The sequence below is a fragment of the Protopterus annectens genome, chromosome 10.part0, assembly GCF_019279795.1.
Source record: "Protopterus annectens isolate FY-2018-M chromosome 10.part0, PAN1.0, whole genome shotgun sequence".
In the NCBI taxonomy this organism is placed as follows: Eukaryota; Metazoa; Chordata; order Ceratodontiformes; family Protopteridae; genus Protopterus; species Protopterus annectens.
This window is the reverse complement of record NC_056744.1, coordinates 375,097,094-375,117,862: the sequence shown is the minus strand read 5'-3', so window position 1 is coordinate 375,117,862 and position 20,769 is coordinate 375,097,094. Positions and strand designations below refer to the sequence as shown.

The following is a 20,769-nucleotide window of genomic DNA, read 5'->3' as shown; positions in this document are numbered from 1 at the left end:
TTGGACATGGCTTTATACGTCAGGCACAGATCGCCTCTGAGTAGGCGGTATGCCACTGAGTAGAGCTGGAGTTTCTTTAACCGGGCAGCATATGTCATCTGTTTGAGCCCTTTGATCCTCTTGGTGAGGTACTTTTGGGGTCTTTCCAGTTGCTGCAGGTGTCTGGTAAGGTACATCCCAAAAGGGGCATTGTACTCAATTATGGGCCTGATGAGGGATGAGTAAAGAGGCACGATGACCTCCCCTGATCTAGATGTGAATCCCTTCATGATTAGGTGGGCTATATAAAATGTTTTTCTAACCACTTTGGCCACGTGGTTGTCAAATGAGAGATTGCTATCAACTTGGGTCCCCAGGTCCCTAATGACTTCTTCTGTACTTAATGGATTACCACCTATGTGGTAATTTGTGGGCAAAGGGGATGACTATACACTTTTTGGCGTTTAGCTTGAGGCCATGGCTTTGGCACCAGTTGTCTGTTTCTATGAGGCCCTTTTGGAGGATGCTTGTGTCGGCTGGAGAGTTGATTATGGCGCCCAATTTGCAGTCATCTGCGAACTTGGTCAGCCACAGCCCTTCCGTGTTGGCCTGTACCGCCGAGAAATATATACCGAACAAGACAGGTCCCAGGACTGAGCCTTGTGGGACGCCACTTGTAACTGGTTTGGAGTCTGACATGGCTCCAGCAATTCTAACCATGTGGGTTCTGTCCTTCAGCCAGTTTGCAACCCATCTAGTGACATAGGGGTTTATATTTAAGCTGGTGAGCTTATCTATAATGCCCGAGTGGGGTATTGTATCGAAGGCTTTTGCGAGGTCCAGGTAGGCTGTGTGGACCACCTTCCCCTCGTCAATGGCTTTGGTGACTGTTTCAAAGAAATTGACCAGGTTTAAGAGGCAGGATCTGCCCTTAACAAAGCCAAACTGGGTAGGATCCAGTGTCTGTAGGTCCCCAATATCTTTATTTATGAGGTCCATGATGATCCTTTCCATAGCTTTGCAGACCAAGCTGGTCAGGCTTATGGGGCGATAGTTTCCAGAATCCGTTGAGGCACCACCTTTGTGGAGAGGGACCACTGTTGCTGTACGCCACTCTTTGGGTACATATCCTGTAGTAAGGCTAAGATTGAACAGTAGTTTTATGTTTGGGTTTAGCTCTTCTTGGAGTTCATGTAGGACGCAGCCCGGGACTCCATCTGGTCCCATTGATGCTGTGTTTTTTGCTTTGGAGAGGGCGGCTCTTACCTGAGCATCTGAGATGTCAGGGGTGCAGCACTCTGTTGGGATAGATATTTGCCCTTTTGGTGGGGAGGGGGGGATTTGCACTGAACCTGTCAGCTAGGATGTTGGCAATGTCTGTGGGCTCTGTGTATTTTTTGTCATTTTGGACTAATTCTGAGCGTATCTGGGAATTCCCACCCAGGTTCCTAACATAACTAAAGAAAGCCTTGTGATTATCCTTAGTGTCCTGTGCAATTTTTCTCTCGAAGCTGGCCGTAGACGATTTTATGAGTGCCCGTAGTTTTTTGCTAATACTGATCAGAGATGCCTTCCCTTTTTGGGATTTTGCTCTATCATGTAGTAGCTTCCTCCTTCTATTGTATAGTTTGTTTATGGCTGGGGTCCACCAGACAGGACGTCTGCCTTTGGAGGATTGGGTCTTGGTTTTATTTGGGATTGCATGATCCATGCATTCCTGAAGGTGTTCATAGAATGCATTTATAAAAGATTCTGCGGTCTGGGCCGTATTTTCCACAGGCCCGGATGCTTTGAAGGATTTCGCCTCGGTTTTGAGGCGTGTGAAATTTGCTTTAGAGACGTTTTTCACATAGCTATATAATGCTTTGTGATTGTCCTTAAAATCAGTGGTGATTTTGTTTTCGGAGCTAGCTTTGGAGGATTTTATAAGGGATCTCAGCTTCTTACTGAGGCTGACCAGGGAGCTACTCCACTCATGGGATTTTACTCTCTTTTGCAGTTTGTGTTAATCCTACTGACCTTCATTCCTCTCTATTATTCAGGAATTTGAAGAATACCAATGCAGAGAACTATTTCAGATATAAATACAGAATTTCTACCATCATTCATCATTGCTATTGGAAACAGTATTCGGATATGAGTACATAATTTATACTGACCGTTTCAGTTTATCAGCAGTGTTACTGGAAACGGTATTCAGATGTTGTTGACATCTACCTCCACTGTACACAACAAAGCATTTTTAACTAAACTACAGTGTTTGCAGACTTTACTGTGAAAAGTACAAAACTTGGTCCGTAAAGGAGAAAGTGGCACCTGTTCAGCACAGTTCTGGGTAATTAATAGACAAAGAGATTCATTCCAGTTTATTCCAGTATCCTACAGTCATATCAATTATTTCACTTGCTTGGTTTATAGAAGTCCCAGTGGTGGTTAGCCTAGTACATACACATGAATCTATAAGATGCTATTGCCTTTCTTCTTCTTTCGGCTTTTCTTGGTTAGGGGTCCTATTGGCCATATTATTAGTTATTTTGTTTCTCTATTTATATGTTTTTTTAAATGATTTTACGTGTGTGAATATGCAATAACATATAACAAGTTAAAAAGAAAAGAAAAAAGTTGTGTTTAAAATGCAAGGTAATCAAAACAGGGTACATCAGTATCCTCTATGCACGATGATAATATATTAATTACCAGACTGCACTCTCTCGGTACACTTATTCTCCCTATTCTGAAATAGAATAACCCAAAGTGAATATACAGTACTTGTATAATACTAGTTACTTTGCCAAGTTCATACGCAGACCAAAGCAAACAATCCCACAGTGCTCAGCGATTACGTGACGTTATCTCCATTTTGCAAGAGGCCTGTGTATGGCGAGTAGTGTGTAGACGTTGGTGGTAAGTTTTAATCTACAATTTTAGCTCTTTTCTGTGATGTTATATTCCCTGTAGTTAAGATGGTTTTCCATGTTATTGTTTTTAACTAGGTGTTACGTGATGTTCATTAAGATTTGTGTTAAACTACAGCGTGCGCTTGATACCATTTGTTCTATTCATGTGTGGACTTGACTGGACACACGGTTGTATTGTTCTTTCACTCTCTGAAGCTGACTTTTCCGCTTTTTATCTTGTAGTTGGATAAAGCACTCACCTGTACTGTTTTTTTTTTTTCTTGTGGGGGGCTTGGGCTTATGGAGAACGTCACTTAAGATCGCTATTTTCTTTTTTAAATTTGTGTGGCGAGTGAAGTTGACTGTGTGAGCCGGTGTGGTACTTAATTGTCCTTCTGTAGCAAGAGTTGAAATGTAATCTTGTATTAATTTTCTTTCGTAATGTCTACGTGGCGTTACCAATTGCGTGGTACTTCAAAATAATGGGATTTGAATCGATCGCCGTTGTCAGTCAGGCAGGCTACTTCGTGGCCCAGTGCTTAGAAGGGGGTGCGTGTGAGAGCTAGAAGGTCTTTTGAGTTGACAGGAAGTGCTTTTACAGTACATCTTGGATACGAGGAAGTGAGCCATCAGTAAACGTGTTTGCATTGCTAAGTGCTGAATTTGTACAGATTCGACTGCCAGCAGCATTGGACAAACCTAGTTTTTAGTGCTAGTTTATCAACATTTTAGAGCAATAAATCTGGACAAAGGTATTAAAAGTAAACAAAGGCACAAAATAGGGATAATTTTTAAATATCGCTCTTACAAAATTAGAAAGTTGATAAGAATAACAGGCTTTGTTTTTGCATGAACTTTCGGAAGGGTATGAAGTCTGAAACGCACTATTTTCTAACTTCAGTTTTTAATGATTGGGTACTAATTTGCCAGAAAAAAAACACAATTTTATGAAAAACGGGCCAGAAATATGAGGTAAAAATCTGTACAGTTTTTATAGATATGGTGCTAATAGATGTATGGGCTTCTTGCCTATCAAGTGAGTTGGTGTTACTCGCAGTTCCACATTGGAAGGATCTGCCACGCACTCAGTGTTTGTGTTTTTATCCATGATCCTTGGTACGTAATGGGCTGAATCACATTGAGTATAAAATAATAATTTAATCGTTCTGTGAGCTGCTCAGATGCACTTTAGCATGCTGTCAGAAAGTGTTCCATATTTTGAGAGGTACTGCTCTTTATTTTTGGAGAGGTAAAGTTGAGAGCTATGGACTGTGTTTTTGTGTGTCTATTTTTAGGAAAGCACTTTCTGCTGTAATACCATTGTTTTCTGATCTTCCAACCAAGCCAGATATGCTGCTAATTTTCCTGTCTATAATGTGACAAATCAGAGGTGATGGCTATACATGTCCAGACTCTAAATTGTTGTACTCATAACCATAAGTAGACCTCTTTGTTGTCTCCTATTTTGTCAGTTTGTTGAGCTTGTGTATTGTTACACTACATTTATGCAACACGTTGTTTGGTTAGGTTACAATTCACATTGTAATGCTGTCTTTTTTTTTAGGGGACACTATTGAATGTTTTTATGGTATTCTTGTATTTGTTGCGTAATTTTCTCTGAAATATCCAGTTTAAGTAAAGTCAGGTAATGTATGTGTAATTGTTTTTGCCTCTGGGCAAGATGTGACTGAAAGGGGTCCTTATGTCAGCATTCACCAATGTATCCTAGGTAGGTAAATGTGCTCCATCCTCCTATTCTCATCCCCTGTGTAACTGCCCAAGTACATGGTCAGCCAGTGCCCAAAGTGTGTCACTGTTGTAGATACCGGTCAGGGATGTGTTTGTGTAAGGCGTGCCCCCCTGCTCTTGGTTAAAAAGAGCACGTCTGAATTATGTTCATCATTATTAATTATAATTTTACAAATGGATTGAGGTAAAGGCAATCGCTCTTAATTATTGCATTGTGCCCTCCTATTCTCATCCCCTGTGTAACTGCCCAAGTACATGGTCAGCCAGTGCCCAAAGTGTGTCACTGTTGTAGATACTGGTCAGGGATGTTTGTGTAAGGTGTGTCCCCCTGCTCTTGGTTAAAAAGAGCACGTCTGAATTATGTTGATCATTATGAATTATAATTTTACAAATGGATTGAGGTAGAAGGCAATCGCTCTTAATTATTGCATTGTGCAACTGGACCATCTCAGAAGTTGGAGTGTTGTCTCTTTTTGCCAGGTGCAGAAGTTTGTTTTAGCTGGGTAGAAGGCATTTGCGATTCCAGTCTATGGATGTCTGTGGGTAAGGTTGTTTCATGGCAGAGTAATATTTCTTTTATGTTTTGTTATTTTTCAGTGTTTACAGATGCATGTTGAAAACCCATTTAAAGGCCATTGTAAATATAATTTTAGCTTTTCCGTTTTGGTGACTGGGATAATATAATTGAGTTAACTGCTTTAGTAGATTCCTAAGGAGAACGGCTTCACATAATAGCAGTTTCCAAAAAAAAAAAATGGAGGGTGGGTCCTAGTGGAGAAGGGACTTTAGTGAGTACCTTCACATGTTGTGTGTGTGTTTTTTTCCTGGGAAAATTTTCAGGACACTCTGATTTATACATTTTGTTTTGTCTCGTAGAAAGAATGTTTAATGGACCTGTATGTCCAAGTCTGTTGCTAACTACTTGAATGGCCACTAATGCCGGGGAGGGGGCTTTACAAAACCCTTTTGAAGATGGCAATACTGCTATCACAGGGCTGGACTATGTTGAGTGCACCCCCCCCCCCATGCCAAATGAAGGTAGCAGTCCCAACAAAAAAAAGAGAGTAGTTGAAGATAACAGGTTCGGGGTTCTTAATGCATAGAAGAAACTGTGTATATTTTTTCACACTGAGTCTAAAACACAAAAGAAGTTAGAGGAAAGCAAGTACTTGTGTTGGGGGGGGGTGTTCAGAACTACATCTAAAAATAAAATCACTAGAGAAGATAGTAACAAAACATACCAAGATAAAGAAACTTTTTTCTCCTGCCTTCCCCCTTTATTTTTTGTCAGATCTAATCAAGGAGGAAGAAAATTCAGAACAAATTAAGCAAGTCAAAGCGCCACAGGGTCAATTACCGGTTTACAGTTTTATCTGGGAAAATGGATTGACAAAAATTATAGTTGAATGTGTTTTATATACTTTTTAGAAGGCAAAATCCTGCATCCCTCTTTTACATAGACCTAGTTAAGACCTACACTAGGCTTATCTCAGATGGATGCATTTGGGTAGTTTTTGTCATTTAGCCAGTTGAGCTGTCTCTGTGCATCTTTTCTAAGGACGTCATGTACACTGCTCCAACCCACTCTATTCTTTGAGTGTGTTTTAATATTCTGTGGTGAATTAAACTAAATCTTTACAAATCAAACATGTCCTATTATGTGTTTCACAATTTGTAGTGTAGGCTCTGACACGCAATTAGGTAAAATTAGACAAAACACATAACAGGCAATGTTAAATTAGACAAAACACATAACAGGCAATGTTAAATTGCTTTTAATATAAATGTATGTAATTCCACTCATGGGTAGACACCTTTTAAGCTGGATTTATAAAAGTTACTTCTTTCATGTTGATTAGAAATTGCTCAAAAATGTTCAGAAATGTTATCTGCGTCAGTCTATATTGCAGCACACAACATTCTGTATTGCAGATACTTTCAAGTATAGCAGTAAATTTCCAGATAAGATTACTTCCAATAAGTGAATTCAAGAGGTACTTTTATACAAATAATTGGCAGTGTTTATTCGTTTATTTTCTGTAAACAAGTCATGGAACCTGAACTACAGAGATTTGGCAAAAGTGTCTTATTCCTCTAGCTTTCATTTGAATTATTTCATGTATTTGGATTATTTGGTGAAAAGAAATTAATCTTAATACTGTGTTTGTCAATGTAGTTCTACGCAGTAATATTTAAAAATTTAATGAGTTCAAAATGTAGGGTTACATAGTATGGCTTTTTTGCAGTGTAAATGTGGAGAAGCTGCATTAGTGTAGTACAGGGACTGATGCAAGGTTATGGGCATTACACATGTCAAGAATTTGCTGCGATCCGGTGAAGGAAAGGTGTTTTGCTGTTTATGCATATTTTTGTTTCAAAATTATTTAAGTATATCTGCAGCAAGTAAATACTTTTTTTTTTATATTCCCTGCTACTGCCGTGGACCCTTGGGCAGCAAACAGGACAGAGACATTTTTCCCACTGCAGTTTCCCAGAGACAAGTGCAAATCATTTTCATTTCCCTACCATTGAAAAATGCTGTTAAGCATATGGATTGTTTCAATTGTCCGTGATTTGACTTAAGTTGTATGCATTTTCTAACTGGAAAGACACAACACTGTAAACGAGACAGCAGCTGGCATGGGAACACTGAACTTTATTTGAACGCTTTCATCTGATTATGACATTAGACTTCCTCATAATCTAAAAACGTATGCTCCATGACCAGTTCAAATATCCTCGCCAAATAGTCACAATATCTTAAAACCAATTCCGTACTACATTTTTTAGTTTACTAGTTGAGATCTGTGTAAGACTCATCTTTATCTTTTTTTGTAATTCTGTGAAACCTTTATCGCATCTATTTTTGAGTTTTTTTTGACTATCTACTAATACTAAAATGACACAGGAAGGTTAATATACTACTATTACTACTACCCCCCCCCCCCCCCAACACACACTTCCTTATAGTTTTCGTCATAGATCTAATAGCAGCATTTTACTTGGCCTTTTTTTCCTTTGCCATGCTGGATTTCTGTGCGAGAACCTTTAGTTTAGAATCACCGTAGTTTGTTCTACTTCTGTTACAAAATATGGATTGCTCTTAATCACCCCATTTACTACATTTGTCTGTTTTAATCTGTCTCTCAACACCAGATCTTTTCTGCAGTTTCATCTGTTGTGATATTGTCCATTTTTTTGGGTAAAAAGCCTTCCCTTAGACCACCCTGTTTGCTCTCCAGTTCATGAACCACTCCCTGCTGCATAATCCTAATAAGGCTTACGACCAGCTCTCCTGGGGAATGTTCTAAATTTTACTTTGTGGTACATCTAGTGTTCTGCTTGGCTTGCTATACCATTTCCTGAGAATTGACTAACTTATGTTAGGACTTGTATCTGAATGGGCACCAGTGTAAGTAGTTAACAAAATGTTTGGAGAAGTCATTCACCATCATTTCCTTATTACCCACACTCAAAGGGTGGGCCCAGATGGTGTCGGAAGAACAATTTCAAGTTGAAAGCCTCAAGTTAAAACATGTTTATATCGAGGGATTATTCAGAAATGTTAGTACAAGATATTATGAGGGAAGTCTGTAAGAAAAGAAAGATTAATGAGGATACAACAGTTAAAGAACATTATACATGCAACCCAGTGAGGGTGGCTTATGCAGCTGTAAGCTAGCAATGCATCAGATGTTTAAAATAAGAACAATTCAACAAACATATTTCACAGTTTCAGGATCAGCAGTAAGTTTTTTTTTTTTTTGTTTATAGATGTGGTTCATTTAAAAAAAAGATTTAGTAGAAACTGGTGAAAAGTTAAATGCTACATTTCTCCCATGTCTGAAGACTGCGGTGTTTAACTATAAAAGAAGTATAATTAAAGAGAAAACCGGTCGTACGAAGCATAGCTGTCGTATGATCAAACGTAACTTAATTAAAAACAGGTAAGCGTTTTCTCAACTGGTGGCTTCCTCAGACCATACATACAGAAAAAAAAAAACAATACATATGCATATGTATGCTATATTAATCAATCCCCACCAATAAAAACTTTTACTGCACAATTAAAATAGGATATCCTTTAAAAAAGTCTGCTTGCATTAAGCATGCAAAAACACTATTACATCAGTAGAAGTCTACAGCAGATCTTGAAGGTACATGTGCAGCATTCTAAAGCATTATAATTTAATGTATGAGTAAATTCCTCAATGTGCAAAAACTCTGCAGGCTAACTTCTTTTTTTTTTTTTTTTTTTTTAATATAATTAAATTTATTATTTCGGAAGTCTCCTTTGCTTTAAAACATGTTTAACAGAAACCCCGTTTTAATCCAGAGCCCTTATCAGCTCTGAATTACAAAATCCAACGTAATTCACTGTTCCATTTTATAAATCGCATAACCTAATATTAATTCCTATAGTCTCCCCCACCATAAACTTAAACTCATGTGGCATGCCACTATCCAACACATCTGGTAAGTGCGCTTGTGGTATTCTGTGTTCTTATGCAATAAAGATGTTCCCTAACCCACTCCCTCAGCATCTGGTTAGTTTTACCAATATAAAAATGCTGACGGCAATCACACTGCCAGATAAACTAAATCCCTTGTGGCACACTCCACTTTAACCTTAAACTGAAAGACACTGCATGTGTCAGGATGAATAATGGTATAATTTCTGATGTACTGACAATAACTACAGTGATTACATGGAAACGTCCCTACAACCTCCCCACACTTATTTCCCTTCTCTGGATAACAAAGCATCCTTTTCATGGATTTACAGTTTTTAAAACTAAAATGTGGTGCATCACCAACCACTCGCCTAATTTTTCTCTTCGGTTAATAAAGAGTGGCCAGTGTTTTAGCGCCATCTTAACCATCTCTACATTGCTAGTGTGGAACATAGGAACGTTCACCACATTAGTCCTTACTCTTGTTTATTACTACCTGGATTCAATCTAGCCCTTCCCATCCCTTTAATGCATCCATCGGAGCTAGAATAGGTTGTTTCCTCATGCCTGTAACCTTGATCCCTTAAATTCGCACTCAACCTGTCCAAATTAGCTCTCTAGCTATCTTCCCCATTTAATCATGAAGCATGCATACCTTGCCCTTTAACTACATTAGTAAAAATACATCTGTGATGCATGCTCTTCATAGGGAGTTCCTATAACCGTCTTTTCTATAAAGACTAGCGGCAATGGAGAGGTCGGGTAATTTCCTTACAAAAACATCCAAATATTCAATCCCAGTATCAGAATAAAGGCAAATGTCAAGAAATCCTTGGTCTCGTGCAATAGTTGAATAAAAACATCAAGACACTCCACAGTACTGCTCCAAATGATGAACACGTCATTCACGAAGCGGCGGGGAAACTTAACATTCTCCTGTAATAACTCAAAGCCAAACACCTGGTCTAATTGCCATTGTTGAAGGACAGCATTGGTGTAGCTATTGGCACAGCAAGTGCCCATAGCTACGCTGCGCTTCTGTAGGTAGTTCACACAAAACAAGTGTTATTCATCACAACACATCTAGAGTCTTTACGTTTAAGGTTAAAGCCACAAGGGATTTGATTTATCTGGCACAGTGTGTGATTGCTGTCGGCATTTGTATATTGGCAAAACTAACCAGACACTGAGGGAGCGGGTTAGGGAACATCTTTATTGCATTATAACAGAATACCACAAGCGCACTTATCAGATATGTGTTGGATAGTGGCATGTCACATGGGTTTAAGTTTATGGTGGTGGAGACTGTAGGAATGAATATTGGGTTAGGTGATTTAGAAAACGGAACAGTGAATTATATGATTTTGAAATTTAGAGTTGATAAGGGCTCTGTATTAAACTGGGTAGTTTCTGTTAAACCCGTTTTAAAAGCAAAGGGGACTTCCGAAGTAGTAATAACTTTAACTTTTTCAAAATGGAGTTGGCTTGCAGAGTTTTTGCACATTGTTCATTGAGGTATTTACTTGTACATTGATTGTAATGCTTTAGAATGCTGCTCATGCACCTTTTTAAGATCTGTTGTAGACTTCTAGTGATGTAATAGCATTTTTGCTTGCTTAATGCAAGCAGACTCGTAATATGCACTTTAATGCAATCTTTGAAGCCGGGTTGAATGTTGGTGTCCAGTGGCAATTCTCAAGTTCGTAGGTAATTATTATCCTAAATGGCCATTTTAAGCTAGTCATGCTTTCATTTAACAGGTTTTCATACTACTCAGATTTATTGAGGAGTATAGCGTGGGTATGGGTGGTCATGGATTTACAAGCTTCTCCTCTAATAGGGGCATAGGTGGCAGATTTGGGGTAAGTTATGATTCACCATACATTGATTCAAGTTGCACTTTAATAAGTGCAGGGAGGAGCTCTGCTTCACGTGGATGGGAAGCCAGTCTCAAACAAGGGGTAGTCTCTAAGATGTATATACTTGTCCCTTCAACATGTTGCAGACAAGGTTAGTTCCTGGATCAGGTGTTTTTAATGCTGTTTTGTAGATGTGCAACAAGTCCATAATGGCTGGATCAGCTGATGCTTAAAAGTCAGGCATAGATCACCTCGGCAGTTTGTAGGAGACATTGTACAAGTATAAGGCCTTGCGGCAGTCTGTGTACGACATGTTTGTGCTATGTATTTTTTTTTTTTTTTTTTGTGGGTGGGTTCTCTGGACTCTCCCGTTGTAGCCAACTCTAGATGCCTGGTCAGGTACATTCTGAGGGGTATCGTACTTAGTGATTGATCTAATGAGGGTACAATGGAAATGTAACCTCTTTGGACCTAGGTGTCATACCTTTTATTTGTAAGTTGCGCAGCACAAAATGCTGCCTTTACAATAGACGTATAAAGGCAAAAGGCCAATTCACTTTCTACATGAATTTCCAAAGTCCCTAACCACAGGGTTAATTCTTAGGGGTGTATCATCACTACAATAATTTCCAGGAGTGGTTGTTTTTCCAAAAGATAGTATTGTGCAATTGAGTTTTAGACTGTGACAAGCCCCCCTGCACACACCCCTCCCCCGCTGTTTAAATATACCAACTCTGCGATCGAGCTACAGTGTAGGAAATGGAAATTGTCCGTTTCCACACTGTATCATACTGAAGTGTGATCTCTGCGTTGGTATATTTAAGTAGCGAGGAGTGGGGGGATGCAGGGGGGCTTGCCCCTGGTTACAGAGAAGTAGCCACCAAAAAGGAGTGGCCCTAGCACAGAACCTTGGTACTGCAGTGGTGACTAGCATTTATGTAGAGATGGGATGCACAAAGTCAGTATGTGATGTAGGGTTTTTTTGTGTCCTGTCCTTATTTCAGGTACTGCTGCTTCTGTGCAGTTGTGTACGTGATTATAAAAGGGTTTTGTGAAGCTGTGTGGGCAGCGGTGTTCCCTGGTTACGAGGGGCTTGAAACTTTGCCAGGGTGTTGTCTGATGGTTGAAAGTTTGCCTTGGAATAATTCCTATACATTCCAAGTTTACCTGTTGTCTCTGGTTTTAATTTTATTTTGAAGGAGTCCACTTTATGGTCTGATTTGGCCAGGGCATTACATTTATGAGGGGGGACTAGTGAGGATCAAGTCCAAGGATGTTTCTGCTCCTGGTGGGTGTAAGGACTAGCTTGTGTAGGGTATACATGACAGCAAAGTTCAGTATGTAGTGTTAGGTTGAATGGAAAGTGACTCGAGTTCATTTAAGTAAGTGGTATGGATTTCCTGGGTCAGAGAGAGGGACCTGTAGCTCAAAAAATTATGGAGTATGACTTTCCTTATCGTGACTTTAACGTGGAGAAAAGTTTTTGATGTAAATTGAGAGAGCTTTGCCATTTGTACCTTTTTTAATATAGCAACTGGCCGAAATGTGTGGAAGGCATTATAGCCCTGCTTTTCTGGGATGCTGTCCCTGGCTTAAACCTTGTCTGAGTAACTACACAGATTCCTACATCTCTGAGGAAAAAGCCAGGCTTAAAATGACCAGCAAGGGCAGCCAACCCAGTATGAACCTATGAACTTGTATACGGTTATTTGGTAATGCTTGTTTGACATGCTGATCTCCTGCGTTTGATTTTAGATTGAAGGTTTGGCAATTATTTTTTTTTTCCTCCACTGGGGTAATTATTTTGCCAACAGTGAATAACCTCAAAGTAGTGGGAGGAATAGCATTCTTTATTTAACTATGGCACAGGAAAATAACTTTCTTGGGTGGCGTAAGCTATGGTACCTTGCTGGCTAGGCTTACGTAGGCCCTTGGGCCGTTAGCCTAGTACCTACCTATGAACCTATAGATATTTAGTGACGTCCTTTATTTGTACTGCTTATTTGATTGATGATCCCTGCTTGATTATTGCTGATATCTGTCGGCATTTGAATTTTCCCACCCACCAGGTCATGCTTTTAAACTTGATGGCTTTTGAGTTGCCTGCCCCTACTGTAAGTCTGATTTTTGGAAACCCCTCCCAGTGTCATCTCATCAGCTTGTACTGACCACTGAGAGATCAGCTGGGAAGGCCATTCCCTTTAGTCTCTAAAACTTACTTTAATTATCTTCTGATCTGATGTTAATCTTCATTCGTCACTGATGGGTTATCGGTTCTGTCCTCAGAACCGAGTCAGCCTTGTAGCAAGCAAGCTCGCTTTAGCCAAAAAACTCTCAAGCTAAGTCTCTACCCAGAATGCCCCTCTCCATTGCCTCTGATCTTGTTTGCCGTGCAGCAGTAAAGCCGCGTTTCAGAAGAGCTCGCAGCTAAGTACATTTTTATTTAAAATCTAGTGCTATAATCAATGGATTTTTGATATTTTCTCTCTCCTTCGATTAGCTATTCTACCCACTTACATTTGCTATCAGTATCTTCTAGAGAACCATAGTTGGTACGGCCCTTTTTCCTGAGTTGTTTCACTCTTCCGTTTTACTTTTAACTCAACAATAATAAAAGTGGATTCCAAGGGATACTTGGCTGTTTTTCTTTCTTGGGCTTGTTCTTTTTCTTGTAATATTTTCCTGTCAGGATGTCCAAAAAAAAAAAAAAAGTAATGTCAGGATTTAAACTGTACTTTTATATAAATTAGCTAATCCATATGTGTACTGTTGGGGTGGGTCGCATCTCTCTCCTCCGGTGCGACATCTGTCTGTGATTTTTTTTTTTTTCCCAACCAGCACCCTTTTCGTGTGTATGAAATCCTGAAAGGAGTACTAAGGTCTTCCTTTTTTCTATTATGGAGGGCTCAACCACTCCTATTAAAAGCGAAGGGGTTCCACTGAGACTCTCTTCACCATCGAGTGATAAGGACAGATCGTTGGTTCTAGTATATATACATCTGCTCCGAGTCTTGCGACAGAGTAAATTGAAACCTTTTGAACCATGGACAGCTTCAGCACAGCTATAGCCCTTGGAATCGATCATCCAACATACTACCATCTTGGTTCCAGTAGCTGCCTCGGCTCTGAGCATGTTAACCTTCGGAACCATTGCAGGCTTTGGCACAGGTATAACACTTGAAACCAATCGTCCAACTTGCTATCACTTTGGTTCCAGTAGCTACCTCGGCTCAGAGTCTCTCCCTCGGCATTGAACATGTTGCATTGAACATGTTGAGATCTTTGGAACCATTTCCAGCTAAGGCACAGATGCAACCTTTGGAACTGATCATTCAGCTCGCTAACATTTGGTTCCAATAGCCACCTTGACACCAAACATGTTGAAGCCTTTGGATCTATTGCCAGCTTCGGGTCTCCCCCGTCACCTTGCCAATTTTGGCACAGATAACAGCCTTTGGAACCGATCGAGCTCCATCCAATTTTGATTCCAATACTCTCCTCTAGTCTTATCTCTTGGCTCCGAGCATGTTGAAAACTTTGTCATTGCCAACTCCGGCACAGGCACAACCTGTGGACCCGATTTATCGATTCTTTTACCAGTTTGTTCCAGTAGCTACCCCAGCTTGAGTCCCCTCAGCACCAAGCATTGTTTTAACACCACTTTTAAAGCTAGAAACTTCGGTACCATCCATCTTGACAACATGGACCCGCTTATCCTTCTATAGACTCGTCCCTAGGTCATGTATACAGGACATGAGACCCCCCTGCCCTTGATTTCCCTTCCACAACATGTGGTCTGCCCTGTGGACCAGCTTTTAGGAGCCAGGAAGTTATCCACTCCTTCCAAGATCCATTCAGATCTGAACTCTCCTGCTATGGCACACTTCGGCATCCATTACCTTGGCACCGATATACCTCAGTCCACTGTCCTTGCGGAGCCTACCCCCCCCTCATTCTGTGGATTAGAGAACGGGCACTTCGGGCTGAGCCACAGAACCTTTCTAATCTCTGTACGGGGAGTCCTTGGTGGAAGACGCAGATTATGTTCTTGGGGAGGGTCCTCCTCTCACCTTCTTTGGAGTAATCCTCAACCTGGACGCAGCGGGTGGTTAGAAACCAGTGGCCACGAAGGACGTGGCTGAATGAAAATCTCATTGTTCATCCACCCAACAGGGAGTCCTGAGTGGTAGCCAGACTGGGAAAGTAGGCTTTCCTTCACAGATGTTTACTGTACGATAAATGAACTATTTGGCAGTTGTCACTAGGCTCCAGAGGGACCTAAAGGAGCTATCTGGATCACTCGCGGGACTGTTGTCTGACGAGGTCAGAGACAAGTGGACTACTAAAGTAGGCTTTCCTTCACAGATGTTTACTGTACGATAAATGAACTATTTGGCAGTTGTCACTAGGCTCCAGAGGGACCTAATAAAGGAGCTATCTGGATCACTCACGGGACTGTTGTCTGACGAGGTCAGAGAAAAGTGGACTAAGCTGTTCGCAACACTGGAATCGATACCGAACCCACTCATGAGATTGAACCCACATCCGATCGGAGTGGCTGGGGCGTGGATTCAGGCTTTGTCATGACACATCAATGCCGGTGTGCGCATTTGTGACTTTGCAGACTCCTCCTGTTCTTCTTTTGAATACCTCCATTAAAGCATCATCCCTTTTCTGTTCCAGAGCAAAGGACATGGGTGCTAACTAGACGGAACACTGTTTGCTGTAGGTGTACATCCTTCAAGAATCGCAGGAGTGGAAAATTGGGACACAATCTTAGTCCTGTCATGCCCCTCGTGGCGATGATACCCCCAAGGACAAAGATACCATTACTCAGACAGAAGGGGTCGCCATAATCCGGCTTCAGGGACCCCCTCTCCAGACAAACCTTATCAGTGTTCTTGAGGAGCAATTCCAATCCTTTTTCTCCAGAAACGATCGTGTTGTTTCTCTCTCTGCACCACAGGCCCTGGCTCTCTTTTGCCAACGCTGGCTGCAGACCATCACCAGAACTTGCTTCATTCCGTATTTCTTCTTTTTTTATTATAATTTTTATATATATATTTGTTTAATTACATTATATTTATATGTTTATTTTATATATATATATATATATATATATATATATATATATATATATATATATATATATATATACACACACACACACACACAATATTATGTTTATATATATATATATATATATATATATATATATATATATATATATATATATATATATATATACACACACACACACCTACACTATTTATTTTTATATATATAGTGTGTGTGTGTGTGTGTGTGTATACCTGACAACGTCGACAGCTTAGAACGCCGACAATGAGAACACAAATGTCAGAAGACCGACGCTGAGAACGCCGACATGGGAAAAGGCTGTCTAAGTATGCGGTAGTGACGGACGTTATGGTGCGAGTAAGGTAAGTGTGCGATATTGACTGTCTGTAGGGATAGGGGTGGGTTAAGTGAGTTAGGGTTAGTGCGCGGGTTAGGTGAGTTTGCGATAGTGATGGACCTTAGGGTTAGGGTTTGGGTTAAGGTTGTAGATAGTTATGTATGTGAGGTTTAGTGTGGGTTTGTAAGGATTTTGGTGTGCTTGTGTTGTGTGTGCGCAGGGATTTGTTTTGTTTGTTGATTGTCGGTATTATGGTGTGTCGGGCATGTGAGGTTTCGTGTTTGTGAACTGTCGGTTATGTGGTGTCGGTGATTTCGTTGTCGGTGTTGTGATGTGTCTGTGTTGTCAGGTAGACCCATATATATAAATATAATATAATATAATATAAGTGTGTGTGTATATATATATATATATATATATATATATATATATATATATATATATATATATATATATATATATATATATATATGTCTATATAGACGTCTACATTTCTATATAAACGTCTATATCTCTATATAGACGTCTATATAGCATCGGAGACCATACAGGTGCAACTAACCATAGGCAAAACTGCTATACAAGTGGTAGCATGTTAAAGACCACCCTCCCAATGTCAGGAAACCCACTCAGCCTTCCTGAAGATATCGGAGGATATGAATGTATCACAAAATACCATCATACTGGGAGACTTCAACTACACTAACACAGATTGGGTACATTATTCTAGCCCTAACACCCTAGCCCAAAGGTTCCTGGAATTCATAAATTCAAATACACTGGAACAACTAGTCACCTCTCCCACTAGGGGAGATAATATACTAGACCTGATAATCACAAACATGGGGACAAAATGCTCCACACCAGAGGTATACCCCTCACTAGCGAGATCTGATCACAAACTAATCACCCTGGATATACATATCTTACCTCCACCCCCAGCACAAAAGACCACCGTGAAAAACTTCTCAAAAGCAGACTTCACTCTTCTTAAGACTGAGATGGTATCCTTTAAGCCCACTGGGCCAGTGGATACCACATCCCACAATGCCGAATCCTTCACATATGCTTTCTATGGACATCTCCAAGAATGCATGGATCATGCAATCTCAAATAAATCCAAGTCCCTCTCCACCAAAGGCAAGCGTCCTGTCTGGTGGACCTCAGCCATAAACAAATTGTCTAACAAAAGAAGGAAGCTACTGCACGACAGAGCAAAATCCCATAAAGGGAAGACATCTCTGATCAACACTAGCAGAAAACTACATTCTCTCATAAAAACATCCAAGGCCAACTTTGAGAGAAAATCGCTAAGGACACTAAAGATAACCACAAAGCCGCCTTCAGCTGTGTTAGAAACCTGGGCGGAAACCCTCAGATAAGCTCAGTTAGTTCACAACAACAAAAAATACACTGAACCCACAGATATTGCCAACATTCTGGCTGACGGGTTCAGTGCAAATTTCTCTCCTCCCTCACCCCCAAAAGAAGAAATACTTAACACAGCTGAATGTAATCTCCCTGTCATCTCAGATGTCCAGGTGAGAGCTGCCCTCAGCAAAGCTAAAAACACAGCATCATTCGGAATGTATCTGACCCGACACTTGCAGCAGCTGGAGAGGCCACAAAAGTTCCTCACCAAAAGGATAAAGGGTCTCAAAAATCTGTCTTATGCTGCACGACTGAAAGAACTCCAGTTATATTCAGTTGCGTACCGCTTGCTCAGAGGTGACCTATGCCTGACATACAAGGCCATGTCAAACCCAGATTTGATGAATATGCTTCATCTCAAAAAATCTAGATCCCTCAGAGCCACAAGGGCGGGTGACTTAAACCTCGATACGGTTATTAATAGGACGTGCTGGAGGGATAGATTCATCACCCAAAGACTTCCTATGCTGTGGAACAAAATCCTGGTTTATGTGAGGCAGAGCACCTCGCTGGCCTTGTTCAAGAGGAATCTTGACCAATGGATAGGAGATCGCAGATACACCCCAGGGGTTACCTCAGTGTCACTGCTCGACAGAGGCACAGCTAAATAATGGGCATAGTTTCTCCAAACTAAGGGGTGGCGTAAGCCACAAAACTATGGGCTAGGCTTATAAATGCCCTCGGGCAGATAGCCTAGTATGAACCTATAATCAATGGGACCTGACGGTATCCCGGGTTGCGTGCTACGTGAACTCCAAGAAGAGCTAAACCCGCACATAAAAATGCTATTAAACCTTAGCCTTACTACAGGATATGTACCTGAACACTGGCGTACAGCAACAGTGGTCCCACTCCACAAAGGGGATACCTCTACAGACCCTGGGAACTACCGCCCCATAAGCTTAACCAGCCTTGTCTGCAAAGCTATGGAAAGAATCATTATGGAACTCCTAAAACAGAGACATTGGGGACCTACAGTCACTTGACCCCACCCAGTTCGGCTTTGTAAAGGGCAGATCCTGCCTTTTGAACCTGGTTGACTTTTTCGAAACTGTCACTAGAGCCATTGATGAGGGCAAAGCAGTCCATACAGCCTACCTGGACTGGGCTAAGGCCTTCGACACACTACCCCACTCGGGCATCATAGATAAGCTCAACAGCTTAAATGTAAACCCTTATGTCACTTGATGGGTTGCAAACTGGCTAAAGGACAGAACCCATAAAGTTTAAAATCGCTGGAGCAATGTCAGACTCAAAGCCAGTCACAAGTGGTGTCCCACAGGGATCTGTCCTGGGACCCCACTTGTTCAGCATTTATTTCTCAGATGTTAAAGCAAACATGGGAGGGTTGTAGCTGACAAAGTTTGTAGATGACTGCAAACTAGGTGCCATAGTCGATACACCAGTGGACACACACATCCTACAAAAAGGCCTCACAGAAACAGACAACTGGTGCTGGAGTCATGGCCTTAAACTAAATGCCAAAAAATGTATAGTCATCCCCTTTGGGAAAAACAAAGCACCCACAAATTATCACATAGACAGCAACCCACTGAGTACGGAAAAAGTAATCAGAGACCTAGGGACCCAAGTCGACAGCGACCTCTCATTTGACACCCACGTTGCCAAAGTGGTTAGAAAAACATTCTACCTTGCACACCTTATCATGAAGGGATTCACATCCAGATCCAAGGATGTCATTGTACCCCTATACTCCTCCCTCATCAGACCCATGATTGAGTACAATGCCGCATTTGGTATGTACCTCACCCAGCATTTGCAACAGCTGGAGAGACCACAAAAGTACCTCACCAAGAGGATCAAGAGTCTCCAACATATGTCTTCTGCCAGACTAAAGAAACTCCAGCTCTATTCAGTAGCATACTGCCTGCTCAGAGGTGATCTCTGCTTGACGTACAAGGCCATGTCCAGTCAGGAACTGATGGACATGCTCCACCTCAAAAAATCCAAATCCATCAGAACCACGAAAGCTGAAGACTTAAACCTCGGCTCAAGTATGAATAGGACATGCTGGAGGGATAAATTCATAACCCAGAGGCTTCCCATGCTCTGGAACAAGATCCCAGTTCATGTTGGACAGAGCCCCTCACTTTCTCTCTTCAAGAGAAATCTTGATGAGTGGATGGGAGATTGTAAGTTTACCCTCCCCCAGGGGTCACATCTGTGTCGCTACTAGATAGGGGCACATTCTATTGGGTGATGAATCTGTCCCTCCAGCACGTCCTATTTATATCCGTGTTGAGGTTTAAGTCTCTTGCTCCACCTCAAAAAATCCAAATCCACCAGAGCCACGAGAGCATGTCCATTAATTCCGGGTTGGACATGGCCTTGTATGTCAGGCACAGATCGCCTCTGAGCAGACGGTATGCGACTGAATAGAGCTGGAGTTTCTTCAGTCGGGCAGCGTATGACACATGTTTGAGCCCCTTTATCCTTTTGGTGAGGAACTTTTGGGGTCTTTCCAACTGCTGCAGGTGTCGGGTAAGGTACATTCCGAATGGGGCGTTGTACTCAATCATTGGTCTGATAAGTGAAGAGTACAGGGTACAATGACCTCTCCTGATCTGGATGTGAATCCCTTCATGATCAGGTGGGCAATGTAGAAGGTCTTCCTAACCACTTTGGCAATGTGAGTGTCAAAAGAGAGGTTACTGTCAACTTGGGTCCCCAGGTCCCTGATAACTTCTTCCGTGTTTAATGGATTACCACCTATGTGGTAATTAGGGGTTACCTTGTTTTTCCCAAAGGGTATGACTATACATTTTTTGGCATTTAGCTTAAGGACATGGCTCTGGCACCAGTTATCCATTTCTATGAGACCTCTCTGGAGGATGTCTGTGTCTGATGGAGTGTCAATTATGGTGCCCAGTTTGCAGTCACCCATGCAAATTTTGTCAGCCATAATCCCCCTATGTTTGCCTGCACTTCAGAAAAATAAATGCCGAACAAGAGGGGGCCCAGGA

General features: G+C 41.2%; 1 protein-coding gene across 1 annotated transcript in view; it reads left to right on the top strand.

Annotated features, from left to right (window-relative positions):
- The first annotated feature begins 2,787 nt into the window (after positions 1-2,787).
- Positions 2,788-20,769, top strand: part of DHX9 (DExH-box helicase 9) — a 1,660,482-nt gene continuing 1,642,500 nt past the window's right edge. Inside the window, exon 1 of the mRNA XM_044086769.1 lies at positions 2,788-2,883. The gene's annotated coding sequence lies outside the window, so the exon portion shown is untranslated. The remainder of the gene's footprint in view (positions 2,884-20,769) is intronic.